The sequence below is a fragment of the Lissotriton helveticus genome, chromosome 1_1 (assembly GCF_964261635.1).
Source record: "Lissotriton helveticus chromosome 1_1, aLisHel1.1, whole genome shotgun sequence".
Taxonomy (NCBI): domain Eukaryota; kingdom Metazoa; phylum Chordata; class Amphibia; order Caudata; family Salamandridae; genus Lissotriton; species Lissotriton helveticus.
In genome coordinates, this window is record NC_136057.1 from 264,069,809 (window position 1) to 264,089,117 (window position 19,309).

Genomic DNA, 19,309 nt, shown 5'->3' on the forward strand with positions numbered 1-19,309 from the left:
TCGGTGGGTCTCGGTGCAGCTCCCAGCATGGCCAGCCACCAGGAGTTGTCTGAGGCGGAAGGGGTGGGGCAAAGGATGAGGACCTCCGTCTTATCCGAGTTCAGTTTCAGGTGACTGTTCTTCATCCATTCGGCGACGGCTTTCATTCCTTCATGGAAGTTGGTTTTGGCAGTGAAAGGGTCCTTTGGTGAGGGAGAGGATCAGCTGGGTGTCGTCGGCGTATGAGACGATGTTGAGGTCATGCAAGGTCATGCGATGGGACGATGTTGGCGAGCGGTGCCATGTAGACGTTGAAAAGTGTCCCAAAAAGGGTTGGGCTGAGGGATGATCCTTGGGCTACGATGCAGGTGATCTTGGTGGCTTCAGACCGGAATGGAGGGAGGCAGACTCTCTGGGTTCTGTTGGTGAGGAAGGAGGTGATCCAGTCCAGGGCGTTGTCGCGGCTCCCTGCGTTGTGGAGGCGTGTGCATAGGGTGTGGTGGCAGACGGTGTAAAAGGTGGCCGAGAGGTCTAGGAGGATGAGGGCCGCTCTTTTGCCATTGTCCAGCAGGGTCCTGATGTTTCAGTGGCAGGTTTTGGTGCTGCGGTTGCTGCGGAATCTGGATTGGGATGAGTCCAGAGTGTTGTTCTCTTTGAAGAAGTGCGTCAGTTGTCTGTTGACTATCTTCTCAATGACTTTCTCCGGGAACGGAAGCAGGGAGATGGCCCGGAAGTTTTTGAGGTCCTTTGTAGGGCGATGATCTTGGCGTGTTTCCAGCTCTTCAAAAAGTTCCGGAGTTGGGGTGCGATGATGGAGCTTGCTTTGTTGAAGATGTGGTGAGGGCAGGGGTCTGACAGTGAGCCGGAGTGGATGGTGTTCATGGTTTTGATGGTGTCTTCGTCGCTGACGTGGTTCCAGGAGAGTAGGGGGCCAGTGTGGCTGGGGGGGGCGGTGGGTCTGGGCTGTCGTCAGTTGTCGGGGGGTCTAAGTGTTGAAGCTGTCGTGGATGTCTCTGATCTTGGGGTAGAAGAAAGTGGCAAGAGAGTCGCATTGGTCTTGTGATAGTGGGATGTCGAAAGTGCTGGAACTGGGGTTGGGGAGTTCCTTCACGATGTTGTAGAGCTCCTTGCTGTTGTGTGCGCTGTTGTCGATATGTTGAAGCAGGTCCTTTTGGCGGTTAGAATGAGTTGGTGGTGCCTGAGACTGGCATTCTTGAGGGACATGTGGTTATCCGGTGTCTGTTCGTGACGCCACTTCTTCTCGAGTCTTCGGCAGGTCTGTTTGGATACCAGGAGGTCAGTGGTAAACTAGATGGCCCTTCTGTCAGTGCGTCTGTTTGAGGGTTTCTTGATCGGGGCGAGCATGTTGGTGCAGTCGTCGATCCATTGCCTGAGGTTATGGGCAGCTGTGTCGGTGTGGTCAGTAGGTGGGGTGAGGGTGATGATTAGCTGATCTTTGGTGAACTTATTCTAGCTGCGATGAGGGATTCGTTGCAGGTGGTTATGTGCGTTGTTTTTCTCGAAGGAGAAGTGGATGCAGCGGTGGCCGGTCCAGTGGAGTTCGGTGGTGTGGCTGAAAATGACGTGGTTGCTGGCAGAAAAGATGGGGTTGAGTGTTTGTCTGACAGAGTGGGTGGGTGTCATGAAGAGCTGTTTGAGTCTGAGGTTGACGAGGGTGTCGAGCAGGGTTGTGGAGTTACTGTTGTTGGCATTCTCGAGGTGTAAGTTCAGGTCTCCAAGGAGGATGTAGTCTGTGGAGGTCAAGGCGTGCGAGCTGATAATGTCAGTGATGGAGTCGCTGAACTGTGGCCGGAATCCAGGTGGTCTGTAAATGAGGGTTCCTCTGAGGGTGGTTTTGGGATCAATGTGGATCTGGAAGTGCAGGTTTTCGGCTGTGCTGAGGGTGTCTTAGTTGCTGGTCGAGATTCTGAGGGTATTCTTGTGGACGATGGCGATTCCTCCTCCCGGTCTGTTGGTGCGGTCCCTGCGGGTGATCTTGTAGCCATCCGGGATGGTTATATTAACGTCAGGTGCCGATGAGGGTTTCAGCCAGGTTTCCGTCAGGAAGGTGACATTCGGGGAGGATGAGTCGAGAAGGTCCCGGATTTCTAAGGCGTGTTTGTGGACTGAGGGGGTGTTGAGTAGTATGCATCTGAGGTGGGTGTGGCCTGCCCTGGTGGGAGGGTCAGGTTGCGCTTGTGTGCGCTGGCTGGTAAAGCTGCAGTTTCGGCAGGTGAAGGGTCCTTGGGTGATCTTCGGAGTGGCCTAGAAGCAGGTGATTAATCAGCCGGCAATGAGTGCGTGGAAGAGGTTGGCATCGTAGCGGTGTCTGGTGTTGTTGCACTTGTGGGGACCAGGGGCTCTGGTGCTGGGTGCCGTCCAGGCGCGGATGGGCTCAGACGGGCTTGCCTTTGGCACGCCAGCAGCGCAGCCACGCAGCAGCTGCCATTAACAAGGGGAGGAGGGAGGGAGGAACAGCTGGGAGGCGGGTGGGAAGGCCAATGGGCAAGCGGGGGCGGGGCCGCAGGGGACGCAGTGTCGGGAAACATTCTGAGTGGGGGGAAAAGGAAACCAGGGGGCTACAGGAACAAAAACGCAAAATACAACAAAAACAAAAAACAAAATACAGCAAAGCAGGAGAAAGCAATACAGTAGCCCAAAAGTTCGGGCAAAGTACAGTGACAATACAGCAGGAAATAAGAGCGGCCCTAGCAGGCTCAAACTCGCGACAGCAGTGGGAGGGAGGGCGGGGGCACAGTTAGGTGCGGCGTGGGGAGCTACCGTGCTTTACAAATCCCCTGATTGATTGATTGATTGATTGATAGAGCAGCCAACTCGCCACCTTCTTCGAAGAGCACAATTTCCTCGACTCCTCCCAGTCCGGCTTCAGAAAACAACTCTGCACTGAAACCGCCCTCCTTGCCGCAACAGAAGACATTCGGTCGCTACTGGACAGAGGAGGAACAGTAGCCCTCATCCTCCTCAACCTCTCAGCGGCGTTCGATACAGTCTCTCAACACCCTAATACGCAGACTAAATGATGCAGGGATCCTGGACAAGGCCCTCGACTGGATCCACTCCTTCCTCTCCGACAGAACACAGCGGGTCAAACTCCCCCCTTTCCTCTTGGACCCTATACAAACCACCTGCAGAGTCCCCCAGGGGTCCTCTCTCAGCTCCACATCGTCAGAACCTACGGACATTGTGTCATAGGCAGACAAAACCCTACTCATCCTCTCCTTATCCAACTAACCAAACACCGCCAGAAACAACTTTCAAGAAGGCATGGAAGCCATCGCCAAATGAATGAAAAGCAGCTGCCTACAACTCAACACCGACAAAACAGAAGTACTCATCATGGGCCCAAACCCCGATGCCTGGAATGACACCTGGTGGCCCCCGCTCTCGGAAGCTCACTCACCCCCATGGACCACGCACGGAACCTTGGAATCATCCTGGACGCCAAGCTCAAAATGGACCGCCAGATCAACTACAATGCATCCTCCTGCTTCCACACCCTCCGCCTCCGATGTAAGACCTTCAAATGGATCCTTCTCGAGCACATAAATACCGTCACTCATGCCCTCGTCACCAGCAGACCCAACTATGACAAACCACTTTATGCGGTTACAAACAAAATCCTCAACCGCAAGCTACAAAACATCCAGAACCCCGCTGCAAGACTAATCCCCAACCTGCCAAGACACTGCTACATCTCCTAGCACCCCCCTTTTGTGCCGTTTTTTCCCACCATAAGTGTGGCAGGGTATGCTCAGACGTGAGTCCCTTACTCACTTTGCCACTGGATTCAAGCAAGTCGGGCTGAAGACGCTGGAATGCCAGAAACCGGTCCTCGGAAGCTTTTTTCCGGTCCAGGGAAGACATGGCTTGGCAGTTCGGGCTCAACTCTTCCCATGAGGCATAGGGTCAGATTGATTTGCATATAGCCATGTCAGAACTGGGGTGGCAGAGTGGGCTAAAGAACGGTGATCGATTAAACTCAGATCTTTTGAATGGGTGTGAGTGTTTGATTGATTCAGATGCTCCGTCCATCACCACCCCCTTTTGTACCGCTTTTGGCCGCCAAAAGTGTGGCAGGGTATGCTCAGACGTGAGTCCCTTGCTCACTTTGCCACTGGATTCAAGCAAGCCGGGCTGAAGACGGCTAGAATGCCAGAAACCGGCCCTCGGAAGCTTGTTTCCGGTACAGGGAAGACATGGCTTGGCAGTTCGGGCTAGACTGTTCCCATGAGGGACAGGATCAGACTGATTTGCATATAGCCATGTCAGAACTGGGGTGGCAGAGTGGGCTAAAGAACGGTGATGGATTAACCCAGATCTTTTGACTGGGTGTGACTGTTTGATTGATTCAGATGCTCCTTCCATTACCACCCCCTTTTGTACCGCTTTTGGCCGCCATAAGTGTGGCAGGGTATGCTCAGACGTGAGTCCCTTGCTCACTTTGCCACTGGATTCAAGCAAGCCGGGCTGAAGACGGCTGGAATGCCAGAAACCGGTCCTCGGAAGCTTGTTTCTGGTCCAGGGAAGACATGGCTTGGCAGTTCAGGCTGGACTGTTCCCATGAGGCACAGGGTCAGACTGATTTGCATATAGCCATGTCAGAACTGGGGTGGCAGAGTGGGCTAAAGAACGGTGATGGATTAAACCCAGATCATTTGACTGGGTGTGAGTGTTTGATTGATTCGGATGCTCCGTCCATCACCACCCCTTTTTGTACCCGTTTTGGCTGCCCTAAGTGTGGCAGGGTATGCTCAGACGTGAGTCCCTTGCTCACTTTGCCACTGGATTCAAGCAAGCCGGGCTGAAGACGGCTGGAATGCCAGAAACCGGTCCTCGGAAGCTTGTTTCCGGTCCAGGGAAGACATGGCTTGGCAGTTCGGGCTGGACTGTTCCCATGAGGCACAGGGTCATACTGATTTGCATATAGCCATTTCAGAACTGGGGTGACAGAGTGGGCTAAAGAACGGTGATGGATTAAACCCAGATCTTTTGACTGGGTGTGAGTGTTTGATTGATTCAGATGCTCCGTCCATCACCACCCCCTTTTGTACCGCTTTTGGCTGCCATAAGTGTGGCAGGGTATGCTCAGCTGTGAGTCCCTTGCTCACTTTGCCACTGGATTCAAGCAAGCCGGGCTGAAGACGGCTGGAATGCCAGAAAACTGTCCTCGGAAGCTTGTTTCCGGTCCAGGGAAGACATGGCTTGGCAGTTCGGGCTGGACTGTTCCCATGAGGCACAGGGTCAGACTGATTTGCATATAGCTATGTCAGAACTGGGGTGGCAGAGTGGGCTAAAGAACGGTGATGGATTAAACCCAGATCTTTTGACTGGGTGTGAGTGTTTGATTGATTCAGATGCTCCGTCCATCACCACCCCCTTTTGTACCGTTTTTGGCTGCCATGAGTGTGGCAGGGTTTGCTCAGACGTGAGTCCCTTGCTCACTTTGCCACTGGATTCAAGCAAGCCGGGCTGAAGACGGCTGGAATGCCAGAAACCGGTCCTCGGAAGCCTGTTCCCGGTCCAGGGAAGACATGGCTTGGCAGTTTGGGCTCAACTCTTCCCATGAGGCATATGGTCAGACTGATTTGCATATAGCCATGTCAGAACTGGGGTGGCAGAGTGGGCTAAAGAACGGTGATCGATTAAACCCAGATCTTTTGACTGGGTGTGAGTGTTTGATTGATTCAGATGCTCCGTCCATCACCACCCCCTTTTGTACCGCACATCTCCTAGCACCTGCGCACACTCCAGTAGCACCCCAGCGAGGCTAGAATCGTCTTCAAGATTCTCATGCAGGAACACAAGACCATCCACGACACTGGTCCAGAATAACTGAACAGCTGACTCGAATTGCATGCACCCCATGACCCTACGATCAGCCCAGTGCTCCTATGCCGTGGTCCCCCACACCAGAAAGACCAGAGGCCGCGTCTTCTCCTTCCTCGAGATTAGAGCCTGGAACGCCCTTTCGCACCACCTCAGACTGACAACTCCGCTCCCCATCTTCGTGAGAAACCTCAAAACCTTGCTCTTCGACAGACACCCTCCTTCATGGACTGGAACTTGCACCTCCCCTCCCCCTGGCGCCTTGAGACCCTCACGGGTGAGTAATCTCCCTTAACAAACTCCTGATTGATTGATTGTGTTGCTCTGCAAGCTTCACTTTAACAGAGCCTCATGTGCTTTGTTCTGCAAGATCTCTGTGTGCTTTTTTTTCGCAGGAGCACCCCGGGTTTTTATGTACCACAGAACTGTGTTCTTTCCCTTTATTTCTAGAGGTGAAAGTGCGGGAGGATTGCTTTGTTAGGCAGCCAGAGCGTGTAGAACGATGTTTAAGGAATGTTTTTCACTGCCCGTGTGAGCCCTACCCTGGCTGTGGAGTATTATGCAGAAGGGAGGGGAGAGCTTGTCCTGGAGAAAGTGCTCTCCCTCTCCCTAACAGTCGCTGTGTGAAACAAACCAGTTTGAGACTACCGGTTGACACTGAGCATAGCATGCCTCTCTGTCCGCGGCCACCCTGCTGCATAAAGGCTCCATTCAGCGTTGTTTCTTAAGCCACCCCATTGCCTTTGCAACCATGGCTCCAGTGTGAGGTGCTGCCTGGCTCATTACGTGTGTTTGCGTCAGCCGCAACACAGCCAGCCTGCCTCACTTGGAAGGGAGAGCCGGCAGCAGCCAAGGAAGGCTCCAGCCCATGAAATGAGGAACACCTTATGGAATTCCGTGCTTTATACATCATCATCATCTTCATCACCATCATTATCACCTTGCAAATCGGGAGGATGGCAAGCAAAGCCTACCTCTGGGACCTGGAAGAGCAGTGAGTGCTGTGAGATGCGCTCCCACAGAGTCATGCTGCAGAGGCAAGGCAACTTGAGACCGGACAAGGTCTCTGATGCGCTGCCTGAAGGAGGTGGGACAGAGGCAGCTGCACTGCACATCCATGCGCAACTGCAGACTGCGGCATGACGAGTGGGAGATCTAGCGAGGTCTCCCACCACCCTCAGCAAAGTACGGGTTCCCCACGGGGACCTGCATTAGGGGATTGAGCCCCCGCCCTCACTCGCAGCAGCAATGCGTGATCGCGGGCAGCTGCTGTATTATATACCTTGGGGGCACTTGACAGGAACCTAGATGCGCTGGGCCCTAGGTTTCACAGGGAATTTGGTGAAGGATGTGTTTATTGGTAAGCCATAAGGATATCTGGTGATTCATGGGTCACTGGGTTGCTGCAGTTCATACCCTGCCGTTATGAGTGTCACTTTATGCCTAGAGACACAATAGAGAGTACCATTTGTAGGGACTACATGTTCTAAACAGTGATGATGTAAGATGTTATTTTTATAATGTTTTTATGATGTGGGCAACTTATACATACCTACCTTATTGCCCTACATGTACAGTTATGACAATTGCCTGTTGGCAAGGTGATGTATGGTCTACGTGATGTCATGAAAATTGCAAAGTGGCAAAGTGAATTATGTGATTCTTTGTCTTATGTCTAATGCAAAGGGTATTTTTATATAACCTTGTGTGGTGTGTGTGTGTGTGTTGGGCAAATGCTTTACACATTGCCTCGGGAATAAGCCTGACTTCTCTGCCAAGCTACCAAGGGGGTGAGCAGGGGTTATCCTGTTTGTGTAACACACACCCCGACTAGAGTGGTGGGTTCTACCTGGCCTAGGTGCATATCCTAGCTAACCAGAAACCCTCTGACCCTGTACTCAGGGCCGGCCGCTTCACTCACCGCGCAGCCCCCCGCCCCCGTGATTGCGCTCGAGCTCCCACTGCTGCCCTGAGCCTGCCCGTCTGCCGAGTATTGTGCCTGCCTCTGTGCTGGTACAGTCCGCCGTGACTGGTTTCTTTGTATAGCCCTGCTTGCTCTTTCTGCTTTCTTTCTGCTCGCTAGATAGCCCCTGTACCCTGTGACTGTTATCACTTGCCCCTGTGTCTGGTTTTCTATCTTTCTCTTCGCCGCTCTGTGCGTTCGTTTCTCCTGCCTCTGCACCCTCCCCGCTCCCCCGCCGCTGCCCCCTGTGGCCCCGCCCCCTTCCATCCCTGTCCATTCACGTGCAGCTGCGCGCCAATTGTGCGCCAAAGGCGTGCCATAGGCAAGCCCATCTGCACCCGTCCGCGCCTGGACGGCGCCCAGCGTCAGGACCCCTGGCCCCCGACGAGGCCAGCCCACACGACGGACTTACGATGCCGCCACCCTCAACGTACTCAAACCCGACCTTAACCCCACCTGCTACCTAGCCACCCCGAAACGCACCCACCTGCCAAGCCTGCAAGTTCACCTGCCTCCGGACCTGCACCGCACCCGAAAGGCCAGGCACCAGCAACAACCACCTCAAGTGCATTCTGCTCAACACCCGCTCCGTCCACAGACACGCCGTCGAACTCTGGAACCTGCTAGACACAACATCACCAGACTTCGCCTTCCTCACGGAAACCTGGAAGAACGCCTCCTCAGCCCCCGACATCGCCAAAGCCATCCCGGACGGATACAAGATCACCCGGAGGGATGGCATCAACCAGTCCGGAGGTACACCATCCGCATCACGACCAACTCGGACGACACCCTCACCGCCGCTGAGCACCTTCATTTCCAGATACACACTGACCCCAAGACCACCCTCAGAGGCACTCTCATCTACAGACCCCCAGGACCATGCACACAATTCAGGGAGGCCATCGCGGACTTCATCAGCCCGCACACCCTCGCATCCTCTGACTACATCCTCCTAGGGGACCTCAACTTCCACCTGGAGAACAACAAGGACAGCAACACCACCACCCTGCTGGACAACCTTGCCAACCTCGGACTCAAGCAACTGGTGAACACCCCCACCCACTACGCCGACCACACGCTTGACCCCGTCTTCTCCTCCAACAAGCACATCTCCTTCAGCCACTCCACCGGACTTCACTGGACTGATCACAGCTGCGTCCACTTCAGCTTCAGGAGAACCACGACCCACCACCACCCGCAACAGGTTCCCCGCAGGAGCTGGAGCAAGATCACCGCTGACCAGCTCATCACCTCCCTCAGCCAGAACCCTCCCATCAACACGACGGACCCCAACGAAGCAGCCCGCATCTTCACACAGTGGCTCACCAACTGTGCCGACAACCTCGCACCACTGAAGAACCCTCCCAGCAGACCCGGCAGCAAAAAAGCCTTGTGGTTCACCAACAAACTCAAAGCATCCAAGAAAAACTGACGCACCCTTGAAAAAGCCTGGCGCCACGACTAGACTACAGAAAACATGACTGCCCTCAAGAACGCCACCCGCACACACCACCAGCTGATCCGCATCACCAAAAGGACAACATTCAAAGAACGTCTGGACAACAACACCCACAACAGCAAGGAACCCTTCAGCACCGTCAAAGAGCTCTCCAAACCCAGCGCCGGAAACAACGACATCACACCCTCGCAAGACGTCTGCGACTCACTCACCTCCTTCTTCCACCGCAAGATTGCCGACATACACAACAGCTTCGACGCCCCAACCACGCACCCAACCACCGAACCAACACCCCCCACCACCCTCCTCTGCAACTGGACCCCGGTCAGCACCAAAGACACCACCCGCACGATGAACACCATCTACTCCGGATCCCCAACCGACCCCTACCCCCACCACGTCTTCAACAAGGCCGACTCCATCATCGCACCCCGACTCCGGAACATCATCAACATCTCCCTCAACACCGCCACCTTTCCGGAGAGATGGAAGCATACCGAGCTCAGCGCCCTCCCGAAGAAACAGACAGCGGACCCCACCAACCTCAAGAACTTCCGCCCCATCTCGCTCCTCCCTTTTCCTGCCAAAGTCATCGAGAAGACCGTTAACAAACAGCTCGCCGCCTTCCTTGAGACGAACGGATCTCTCAACCCCTCACAGTCCGGTTTCTGAGCCAACCACAGCACCGAGACCGCCCTCATCGCAGCCACCGACAACATCAGATCCCTGCTTGACAACGGGGAAACAGCTGCCCTCATCCTCCTGGACCTCTCTGCAGCATTCAACACAGTTTGCCACCGCACTCTAATACAGCGCCTCAGCAACATCGGAATCCAAGGGAAGTCACTGGAGTGGATCATCTCGTTCCTCGCCGGAAGAACTCAGAGAGTCCGCCTCCCCCCGTTCCGATCCGCGGCCACCGAAGTCATCTGTGGCGTACCTCAAGGATCCTCGCTCAGCCCCACCCTCTTCAACGTCTACATGAGCCCCCTCGCAGCCATCGCACGCCAACACAACCTTAACATCATCACCTACGCTGACGACACCCAGCTGATCCTCTCCCTCACCAACGACCCTGCCACCGCCAGAGCTAGCCTACACGAGGGAATGAGGGACGTCGCCGAATGGATGAAAAACCCTTCACTTGCAGCCTGACCTTAATGACCACTTATACTCCTTTGTTCAGCAAAGGTCATCTGAGCTGGAATGGACGGAGTTCCTGCAGATGAATTTGGCAAAAACTATCTTCCTTACTGTCTTTTTTGCTGTATCCAAGAATCTTATGAGACTTACTATCACTTGAGGGTGTTCTCCTTTCAAAAGGAAGTCAACAGCCTTCTGAACCAGCCAAAACTCCTGATTGATAAGGAGCCATTGAAGGAATCTTCTGTGTTAAATATGGTATGCTGCAGGTCATTACTTATGCCCAGATTAGGTTGTTTAAGGACCCAGTGTAGGCAACTCGGGCTGGGTGAATATATTTCAGAAAACTAGCTTTCTGGACAACGTGTTGGTCACTTGGTTTGAATTCTATCCTTATCTAAGCTGGTGAGGTATTGTGCAGCAGCTGAAACGAAAACCTGACAATAATGCTCTGTGCATTGTTATGAAAGACACAAAATCTCCCTGGAGATGCCACTGTGTCATACACCAGCATAGGAATTAACTTTGCGCTGATTATCTTCAAGATGCTTTCAAAAGTGGGCTGTTTTGTTATTTGTAGCACAGTTTGAAAGGCAAATGGACGAGATGTGGACTTTGGTTTCAGTGAATTGAGGTGGTTTAAGTGACCCCCTTTGTCATCCAGACATCATCCAAAGTATTTTTATTTGTTGGATTTGGTTAACAAGGCACTTGATTTATTTCTTTTACTGACAAACACACCAAGTTTCAAGTTTTCGAAATGTATTTTCATTACTTTTGTGCAGCTGTGTTTGTACTATGCGTTAATCAGTCTTTGTAGCCTCATTGCAGTTTGATAAAAAGGACTACATGGCCTGCATAGAGCGGCGTAGCTACGGATTGATTCACACGTTTTGAAGTGAAACAGAATCCAGTTTGGGCAGTAGTTCACAAAAAAGCAGGGGTCTGCATGCACCCTTCTTTTACACCAAGGGGTTTTAAATTTGCTGGAAATGTTATTAGCTTCCTAATTTTACTCTGGTCCAGGTGTTGGAATAGAGCAGTTGAATACCATGCAATAGTAGTGGTGGGATTTGCCAGGCAGCGAGTTCAGACCAAAGCAGCTGACGGTTTATATGATCAAAGGCTTGCTGTAATCTTAAAAACAGCAGTAGAGTAGCTCTCCCTTGCCGAGTTATTTGCTACAAGTATCATAATGACCACCAGGTTGACAGTGGACCCAGAGAAAGGTCTAAAGCCGGTTTGATTGAATGGTATTCGATTCCTGGAGTTAGCCCAGTCGTCGAGATCTTTCAGTAAGAGAGAGGCGACGTTTTTGGACTCAACATTCAAAACAGTGATGACACGGTAGCTGTCAGGGTGATATCAAAACTTCTTGCTTCCCACCCAAATCTTTTGTCATCTAAATGCTAATAGCATTGCCTCTATACAACTCACACCCTCAAACATACTTTCTTCTAAGTAACCACTGGTTTTCATGATTAGAGTTAGCTTCAAATTCAGATGTCCATGTTACTCCAGCTGCTTACTTAGAAGAAAGTATGTTTGAGGGTGTGAGTTGTATAGAGGCAATGCTATTAGCATTTAGATGACAAAAGATTTGGGTGGGAAGCAAGAAGTTTTGATATCACCATAATTCAGTATGTCTCTTTAGCCTTCAGATGTATATGCAGGATTCAGATTGTTGTTAGAGTTGAAGCGTCTTGGATTGAACAGTTATTTGATAGGTCGACTGCAGGTTGTACTAGGGAGCCTGGTGTTCCAAGCATGTGTGCGTACATTTTTTTCTGCACACAATTGGTGCGTTGTCACGACTCCAGGCGTCATTTGATTCAGATGGTCAAATTTAGCCTCTGATCTAATAACTGTCCATTACCCGATTAACTTAAAGTGACTCCACCTGACATTGAGTTACTTGACGTTTCTTTTACTGAGTATAGCCTATTTGTCACTTTGTGATGGTTGATTTTGATTATGATTTTGAGCAGTCAGCTTGAGTCAGCTTGAGCCTTCAGCTTAATGGTCTGCTCTTAGATTTACTTGTATTGACTCTTCTCATCAGGCTTTCTGAAGCCTTTTCAGTTTACTATGTTTTTTAATGAGACAGGTGATAGGTGAGACAGCTAATGCGTAGCAAATGCAGATGAGTAACAAGTGTTTAACAACAGAAGATTTAGCGTGAAGGAAAACCCCACTCACTTTGCACACTGTGCACCGTGTTTGCTGTGGAGAAAATGGTTAGGGAGATGTCCTTGCATTAAGGCTGCTGCTGCTAGCTACAGCTGTAAACAGGTTGAGCTGGGTTCGAGGAGGAGCTTGCAGAGTGTCACTGGTTGCACAGGAACCTAGCCTGCCTGCCTTAACACCACTCCAGCAATGCCCTCTAATGCCACGGCAATGCTCACTTCCGGGTGGCTTCCTGTGGTTCCCTGCTCAATGTCCAACTCAACTCTGCTCGCCTTGACTAAGCCTCCTTGACATTCTATTGTATTTTTCACATTTTGCATTGTTATTACTTGCGATATCTTCCTATGTTTTGTATTATCTTTCTTTCGCGTTTGCGTATTTTTTACACATTGCAACCTTATTTACATAATGTTCCTTTCTTTCATTCACAGTTGTTTTATGCTTTGAACCATATTTCTTTTGAAGTTCACATATTCTCTGTATTGTATACCATGCATTGACTATATGGTAATTTTGTTATTTGTGTTATTATCTTATATTACCTTTAATACAATTATTTTGAACTGAAAAAAGCAATCTGAAGACACAACTTTGCTCGCCTGCTCAGCACCAGAAGTGACGCTCTCCTGAGCGATCGTACTTGTCGCTGCTGCCAGCCTGGACCCCTCTCCTGAAACAGAGCACCTGACCAGGCTCCTGTCCGGTGTTCGCGGTGGTGTCGGGGGTTGTCAGTTAGAGCAACTCAAGTGGCATGGGCAGGCAGCTGGCGGCAGCGAGGCAGTGATACTGGCAGAAGCTCAGGTGCAAGCATGTCTGTGTCCATGACCACATATGGCACTTTGTAGTACATGAAGAGTACTACAGTTTAGTATTACAAGTGGAAAAATGTAGCTTGTGAATCTGTCTCAGGATGTCTAAACCTGGCACACACATCACATTATTGTTAGGGGTGTGTGAAATGTGCATAGTTTGCATTTGTGTAATTAAGAGGAATGTCAGTAAAATTATGCAGAATGGAAATCTGTCATTGTGTGCTATATTTTAACATGAAATGCAACCTTGTGTCAAAAATTTGCTTGAAGACACATTTAAGCAGAAGCTCCTCGAATAGTATCAAACTATTACTGTAAATTGCACAGACTTACACAAAGTGGCATAACAGCATCATTTTGGGAATTTGACGTAAAAGCATAAAGCAGAATTAAAAAAATATGCAAATTAGGCCCTCGTCATTACATTTTTCTCTAGGCATAATTATTAAAGCCACTGTCGTCTTTTTTTTATATAAATTAGGAATTTTGAATATGTATTGGATATATTGCCTGTCGTTGACATATTTTAGGTCAGATTGTTCCTAATGCATCAGAGACTTGTAGGATAGCCAGGAACCTAAAAATATAGGTCAATACCTCCAAAATCTATCTCATCAACATATAACAGGCTTTAGTCATGCCAACACTGTTCCATCTTCAAATATGACATAACAAGAGCAAAACATTTTAAGACAATGAAAAAGCCTAAAATGTGCTTGAGTGATATTTATTGCTTATATCACAAAACCTTGATGGGGAGTAGTAAATAGTCACCCATATCAGTACACAGGAACAACAATGACCAGTAAAAAACAAAGCACCAATTAATTGAACATTATAATATTAATCTCAAGGAGAACAAAAGGTTTCTCTCCATGGAATTCTGCAGAGTTATATGGACTGGGTGTGCTCAGACGTGAGTCCCAGGCTCTCCACACCACTGGAGTCAAGCTATCCAGGCTGATGAAGGCTGATAGCTAGAAACCGGTCCGTGGATGCTTGATTCCGGTCTGGGAAAGACATGGCTTGGTAGTTCGGACTGGACTGTTCCCATGAGGCACAGGGTCAGAGCTGATTTGCATATAGCCAGTGTCTAACCCAGGGTGGTGTGGAGTGCAAAAAAACGATGGATTTAGGCCCAGATCCTTGTACTGGGGTGAATGTATGACATTGTTCTACATTCTGTCCATCAACTGTGTTTTTTGCAATTTTCACCCCGAGTGGGCTGGGTATGCTCAGACGTGAGTCCCAGGCTCTCCACACCACTGGAGTCAAGCTATCCAGGCTGATGAAGGCTGATAGCCAGAAACCGGTCCGTAGATGCTTGATTTCGGTCTGGGAAAGACATGGCTTGGTAGTTCGGACTGGACTGTTCCCATGAGGCACAGGGTCAGAGCTTATTTGCATATAGCCAGTGTCTAACCCAGGGTGGTGTGGAGTGCAAAAAAACGATGGATTTAGACCCAGATCCTTGTACTGGGGTGAATGTGTGACATTGTTCTACATTCTGTCCATCAAATGTGTTTTTTGCAATTTTCACCCCGAGTGGGCTGGTTATGCTCAGACGTGAGTCCCAGGCTCTCCACACCACTGGAGTCAAGCTATCCAGGCTGATGAAGGCTGATAGCCAGAAACCGGTCCGTGGATGCTTGATTCCGGTCTGGGAAAGACATGGCTTGGTAGTTCGGACTGGACTGTTCCCATGAGGCACAGGGTCAGAGCTGATTTGCATATAGCCAGTGTCTATCCCAGGGTGGTGTGGAGTGCAAAAAAACGATGGATTTAGGCCCAGATCCTTGTACTGGGGTGAATGTATGACATTGTTCTACATTCTGTCCATCAACTGTGTTTTTTGCAATTCACTTATGCTGCCAGCACGGGTTAAAGTTCTCCTCCGGAGCTTTTTTGCCGAGTCCTGCAGTCCTGCAGTCACCAGTTGTCGGCGTTGCGGTATTCTCCCCGGGAGGGACCAGGAGAAGCAGGTGCAGAGCGTTGTTGTAAACCTGACCAAACACCTGAGGCCGTAACTCCTGTGGGGGCAGGGGCGGGAGCAGGAGCCGATTCCCAGGCACTCCCTCAGACCTCCGCTCGAACTCCGCAGCAACACCGGCGGTGGCAGTGGCAATGGTGCCCACAACGCCACGCAGCCCGTGCAACCAGGCCCGCTGTGCCCTGCTGCAGCTTGCGGCTCCCGCGTCGTGACTTCAGGAGACTTCAGGAGACGCCGAACAGACCGCTGCTACCTCCCCTCCCCTCGTGGCTGGTGTCCACGCTCTGTGGCTTGTGCGGTTCTCTTGCTCACTGCTGCTCTCTACCGGTTTGCAGACTGAAACACGTTCTTGGGTAGATTTTTGCTGCTCTTGTGTAGATCTTCTACATGATCAGCAACTTTCTGACAACAAACGTTTGTGACCGCCTGTCACTGCCCATGTTGGGGAAATCTCGTCGGGTGCCGTCTTAGTGACTGAAAATTTTGCTAGGGGACACCACATCTCTCTCGCACCAGCTAACTTACAGTTGATGAGCCGTTCACAAGCAATTGGCTGGATTTGCTTGGAACTTTGTGTTACCTATAGTTACATTATACGCATGTTACGCGGAGTGGCCAAAACACAGCCAACTTCGCTGGCATAGCAGAATTTATCGCCCACCCTAAAAAAAGTGTATTTATAGCAGCGAGAATGTCTTTGAATTTTAACCCCTTCGACGCTGATGACGAGGTCAGCTCAATATATTTGAAAGCTCAATCCAGAAATGGGTTATTCTAAACCAAAACCATAGAACATGAATACATTTCACATTATTTACCAACCACTTAAAACAATTGGGTTTTATTTCTTGGATAGTTTCATAAATTAGTCATTTGGCAAAAATAAATCTTCTTATTTTTTGCCCATCTAATTATTTGTAAAGTTTAGTTTGTTAATTGTTTTCCATACATATCTAGCTAACTTAATCTGTGCGTCCTTTTCCCATTATTGGCTATTTTAGTACAGCTATCTACTTTCATCTTTTCTAACAACGACTTGTTCCATTGCCTCAACCTGATGCTCTTCGATTCCTCAACTAAACCATATACAACAGCCAAAGTCGATCAAGATGCTCTTATCTTGGAACAAGACCACCACAGCTCTAAATCTACTTAATCTAAGCCTTGTACACTGTACACACCCATCCCTTGACATTAACTCAATTATTTTGTATACACCAGGCTTAGCCCAATTCAATATTTTTCTATCCGAGAGAAGTTAGCCTTCCGTGAATATCAAATCACTAAGCCTGGCCTTGATGTTTATTAAAGGAAAAGTAAAATGTATAGAAACTGTTGTTTTGTTTCAAAAGCCACACCGATGTCATTTAATGCACCTTTTTTGGGTACCTTCTCTGTCTTAAAACATCATTGTTATTTTCTTTAAAAAATCTCCCGGGATTTTTAAAAATCTTAACCTTGGAGCACCAAACGCAGAAAAATACTAATATAAAGTGGAGATGACTCCCCCTCCTATTGTTTTGGCAAATATGAAGTTGATGGTGCTTATCAATGTAGAAGTGAGCCTACTTGTACAAACGACAGGACACTTGTTGGACTGACTTGTACATTTATTTAACTTAATATCACTAAAAAGCGCCGAGCCGGCAACCTCCGTGCTCCGACACTCGCGCCTTTATCTTTTGGCTGCGCGCGCATCTCTAAGATGGCCGCCGGCACGTCGCGACGTGCATACACTAGAGCGCAACTCTTCATATCTCCCTTTTTTCCCAACAATGGAAATTTCAACTTACAGTCCGCTGCTCATATCAAAGTCTTTGAACCTGGTCGGTCTCATCACCGTTCTTCCCCTTCGGGTCACTCTTACTGGAGTAGCCATGGGTTCTCTCCCTGGTGTCTCTGTGCTACCTCCTCCATTGTTCATCGCCAACTGGCTCTCCACCTGTCTCTCCGTGTCCATCTCCTGCTCCACTCTGGGGCTATCTCCGTCGCCTTGCTCCTCACTGACTTGTCCACTTCCCATGTCCATCTCCTCGTTGGTTTGTTCATCTCCTGTCTCCGACTCAACCACCACTTCCAGGTCTTGACTTCCGTGGCTCCACTGCAGCACCTTGTTGCATCTCGCCATGCGGTCCTGAGACCACACATTCCCATCACTCAACAAGGCCGCTCTGTCATATACCTTCTTGACTTGCAAGGGTTTTCTATACTTGCTCTCCCCCTTTCTTTGCATCGTCGCCAACTTAACTCGTACCCATTCACCTTCCTTTAGTCCGGTGTCCTTCACATTTCTTCGTCCATTGTAGTGCTTGGCATATACCGCATGCGCCCTCTCTAAGTTCGCTTGAACCACTGCCGGGGACCATTTACTTATTATGGTTTTCTCCTTCCACACACAATTGTCCTTTGTGAAGGGATCACGCCCTCTAAGGATTTGGAACGGACTATATCCAGTCCCCGTGGGGGTGATTCTGTACGCCCATACCATCTGCCATATCTCCTTCTCCCAGTCCTTGTTCTGGGATATTGCCGCTTGCACTGATCCCATCACCACTCTGTTAAACCGCTCCACTAGTCCTTTTCCTGCTGGGTGGTAGATCGACGTGTGCTTGGAGTGGATACCATTTCTCTCCATGAAGTTGGTCCACTTGTCTGAGGTAAATTAGGGGCCGTTATCACTCAGGATGGATTTTGGAATGCCCTCTCTCACAAAAGTGTAGTAAAATAGTCTCTGTGTCCATTACCTCCTCCACCTTCATTTCAGGACATTTAGAATATCTGTCAATGAGGACACACACGTACTTTTGGATTCCTTGTCCATCCAGGATTGGGCCCAAAATGTCTATGGACAACTCCTCCCACGGGTTCTGTGGGGGGTCAAATCTCCCTAGTGCCGGGCGCAAAGGCTTAAGAGTTTTGTCTGCTCCTTGGCACTGTGGGCACTCTCTGACATGACGTTCTGCCCGTAAGTCCATGCCTGGCCACCAGTACCCTTCTTTAGTTCTCAGTTTCATCTTGCATATCCCTAGGTGGCCTTCGTGGAGTAAGGCCAGTAGTCTGGGGATTATGCCAGCCGGGGGGATAAACTTGTCTCCCCGGAACACAAACACTCCTTGATCGTCCATTGACTACTCTTCTCTAACCTCATAGTACGTCCTCATTGTGTCGCTGAGGTGTTTCTTCTCTGGCCAACCCTGTACTATGAATTTCTTCACTTCTTGCATTGTTTGGTCTTCACTGTAGGCTTCCTTCCACTCCTGGTTGCTGATGACTTCTTCCTGGTCTTCAGTCAGGGCCACCATCTCTTCCCCTCCTGTTTATTCTTCTCCTCCAATTTCCATGGCCGCTGCCCTGCTTAGATAATCCTCGACCATGTTCCGACTGCCCGGAATATACTCCACATCATATCTAAATAAATAAATTATAAATTCTAGTAGCTTCAATGTAAATTTTTGAGATCCTGGGGGTGGCACTTGCGTGCCCACTCAAGGTGAGTACCTTCACCAAGGGTTTATGATCTGTCTTTAGCTGGAATCTTGTGCCCCACAGGAATTGTCTGAACCTAGTCATTCCCCATACTACTGCGAGCATCTCCTTTTCGATGACACTGTATTTCTTTTCCGTGTTACTCAGGGTGCGAGAAGCGAAGCTTAGTGTGTCCATCGCTCCTTGTCCCCGGTCTTGCATCAACACTGCGCCCAAGCCCTTGTCGCTGACATCCGTCGTGAGCACTGTCCTTCCATTGGGGTCCTATCCTTGCAGGGGTATGGCTTTCACCACGTTTTCTTTTATCCCCTCAAACTCCTTTTGCGCTTCTTCCGTCCAGCAAAACACTGAGCACTCTCTCGTTAACTTTCTCATGTGGTGGGTCTTTGTTGCGAAATGCTGCACGAATTTACAATAGTATTCGGCCATTCCTAAGAAGG